Consider the following 3,243-nt stretch of genomic DNA (forward strand, 5'->3'; position numbering starts at 1 on the left):
GAGAGCTGGCTTACAACATCTGCAATCTGGCCAAGACAGTTGATGACAACAAGCCAAGGCTGAATACTGAGCAGAGGAACGTCTATCATGAAGTCATGACCAGCGTTCACTGTCAAAGTGGCTGAATCATCACATCCACATCCTCCTCATCAACCTATTGCTTGCCAGGATACGAAGAGACTCAAACATTCCATTGCTGTGGCTTCTTCTGGCATCACAGTGACGCTTCTGGAAGGTGGACAGATGGCACACTCTGCCTTCAAGCTTCCTCTCAATCTCAACAACACCGAAACACCTCTGTGCAACATCTCCAAGCAGAGCAATATGGCACAGGTACTCCAAAAGTGCAAACTCATAGTGTGGGATGAGTGCACTATAGCCCATAGAGGTGGCGTCTAGTTTCTCCATAGGACGCTCCCAGATATCCGAAACAATAGCCTCATGGTAGGGTTGACAGTACTGCTTACCGGGGACTTCAGACAGACTCTGCCAGTTGTTCTGCGGGGGACCCATGCCGATGAAGTTAAAGCCTTTTTCAAGTCCTCTTACCTGTGGCCCACAGTGAAAGTCCTGTCCTTGAAAGTGAACATGAGGGTGCATCTGACAGGCGACGTCAAGGCAGGAGAGTTTTCATGCCTTCTTTTGGCTATAGGAGATGGTACACTCCATGATCAAGATGGCAAAGTGAAACTTCCAGCAAATCTATGTCACCTGGTCACAGATTTAAAAAGTCTTACACAAAAGGTATATCAGGATCTTCAAAACATCCACATGAAGGCCACATTGTGGTTTAGAGAGAGGGCAGTTTTAACTTCTACAAATGACATGACAAACTCTATCAATGACACACTCCTGCAGGCGTTCACCTCAGAAACAAAAACTTATAAGTCTGTGGACTGAGTCGTCGAAGTCGACGACGTGGTACATTACCCTGTCGAGTTCCTGCACAGTCTCAACCCTCCAGGCATTCCTCAGCACCTCCTCATTTTGAAGGTCGGCGCACCAATTGCTACTAAGAAATCTACAGCCACCAAAACTCTGCAATGGCACCAGACTTCAAGTCAAGTCTCTCCACAGAAATGTCATTGAAGCAATCATTTTCACAGGTTGTAGACAAGGGGAAACAGTTTTCATCCCTCGCATCCCCCTTATATCATCAGACGTACCCTTTCAATTTAAACGCCTGCAGTTCCCGGTCAGAGTGTGCTTCGTGACGACTATTAACAAATCTCAGGGCCAGACTCTCAAGGTCATTGGTGTTGACTTGAGGCACCACTGCTTCTCTCACAGCCAGCTGTACGTGGCCTGCTCTAGAGTCAGCTCAGCTGATAGCCTCATCATACTGCAGCCAGAGGGTCGCACAGCAAACGTTGTATACAAAGAAATCATTACATCGTGACAGGCAACTCACAATACATTCATTCCACATATTAATTTCACATTTTTTAATTACCACTAACCTCACTCTATAATAATAACATGTTCATTTTAAATATATAAACAAAGCCCTCACTCACTCAAAACAATTACTTTTCAACTTGCGTGAAATAAACTCACACGTTTCTATCAACTTCTCCACCATAGCGAAGCACGAATAGTCCGCTAGTCCTTTATAACATTGCTTTCAGGTATTGGGTCCCAACTAATTTTTAACCTCAATATCATGGAGGAACCCAAGTGTCCTCTAGCAAGTGTCATAAAAACTAATAAGAATGGAATTCAGGTCTGAAGTAGTTCAATTGTAGAGTAATCTGCTTGCAAGTTTTAGACATTTACTTCTTTTTTTAAATAATTTCCTATGGAGGAGTGCAACCTGAACAATCACAACCTCTCTTTTATTGCTTATTCCTTTATGTTCAGGATCCTGCTAATCTGCTCTGCCCTTTTTTCAAGTATCAGTGTTTATTAATAAATAATGCCCCCTTGCCAATGGATTATATATATATATATATATATATATATATATATATGTATATGTATAGGTGGTGTCTTAGAGATGAGACGCTACATGTTGTTGATGTTTAAATTGTGCAAACTGCTCTGGTTATAAGTTGCAGGGGGGGTGGACAGAGAGAGGAAATTAGTTTTCAGAGCTCTCAGGGACACATGATCAAGGGAAGAGAGAGTCCAGGGATTGGAAGTATAAATAATAGAAGCCCCACCCACCCACTTCCCCAGCAGCATTTTTGCCATACTGATATGTACCCACCCACCTAACCTCTTCTTAGTTATATCCTTTTGGTTAACTGTTGTATTAGCTTGGTTTTCAAATAAGTTACAACTGGATATGGGAATATCCAAGCTTGCTGATATGTGTCAAAGTTTGTGATTTGTGTAATTGGAAGTTCTGATAAGGCCTACAGATGGGGTGACCTGGGGGTAGGTATCTTGCTGAATGGGTACACTACCGGGGCCAAGCAGCTGAGGAGGTGGAGTGACTATTGAAGTTTTTGATGGTAGCTCAGGTACAGTTGGTAAATAAAATTGCAATCTTTGACCTCCATATATGGCATTTGTGATATTATTGGGATGTGAGTATATAAGTGTACAGGAAGAAGTGGTGTGGCAATGGAGGGAGCCAGGCAATCTGGGGTGCCTTCACATTATATGTATATTAGCCTGCTGTGTGTTATCAAAAGGTCTGGGTTATACTGCTTATTCTATGCTGATGACATTCAGCTGTAGTTATCTTTAAAAAAGGACTTAACAGGAGGTATCACAAGAATAAACAAATGACTGGAAGGTATTCTAAGTGAATGACAAAGAGCACATTTAAATTAAATTAAAAAAAAAAAAAACAGAATTGTTGTAAGTAGGGGAATCCAAAGAACCTGTCCAGAATTTTCAAATGTTTAGCCACAAGATTCATAATTTAGGTGTATGGCTGGATTCAGAGTTATCTTTGGAGGTTGCAAAACAGTGTGACTGATCTTTGGCTTGCTGGAGAACAGAATAGACTGGCTCTGGCTATTTTTCTACAGACTTTTATTATTTATAGACAAAATTAAACAACCAAGAGCCTGCTATCTTAGCAGGGCTGGAAACAAAATATAGCAATTATCAGATTAGTAGCTTTAGCAAAGCTGCTTCCTTCTCCTTGCATATGTTGCCTGCTATCCTCTCTGGGGCCTGCCTTCTTATCCCTCTCCCCAGAGGGGAATGCCCTGTAATCAGGATTCCCTTGTGGGTTCTCTTAAGGTGCCTGGCCTGGACCTTTAAGGAGGATCTAACATACACTCCTTT

General features: G+C 42.2%; 1 pseudogene; it reads left to right on the top strand.

Annotated features, from left to right (window-relative positions):
* The first annotated feature begins 588 nt into the window (after window positions 1-588).
* Window positions 589-1,399, top strand: LOC115092910 (annotated as a pseudogene).
* The last annotated feature ends 1,844 nt before the right edge of the window (window positions 1,400-3,243 follow it).

This window comes from Rhinatrema bivittatum, chromosome 1, assembly GCF_901001135.1.
Source record: "Rhinatrema bivittatum chromosome 1, aRhiBiv1.1, whole genome shotgun sequence".
Taxonomy (NCBI): Eukaryota; Metazoa; Chordata; class Amphibia; order Gymnophiona; family Rhinatrematidae; genus Rhinatrema; species Rhinatrema bivittatum.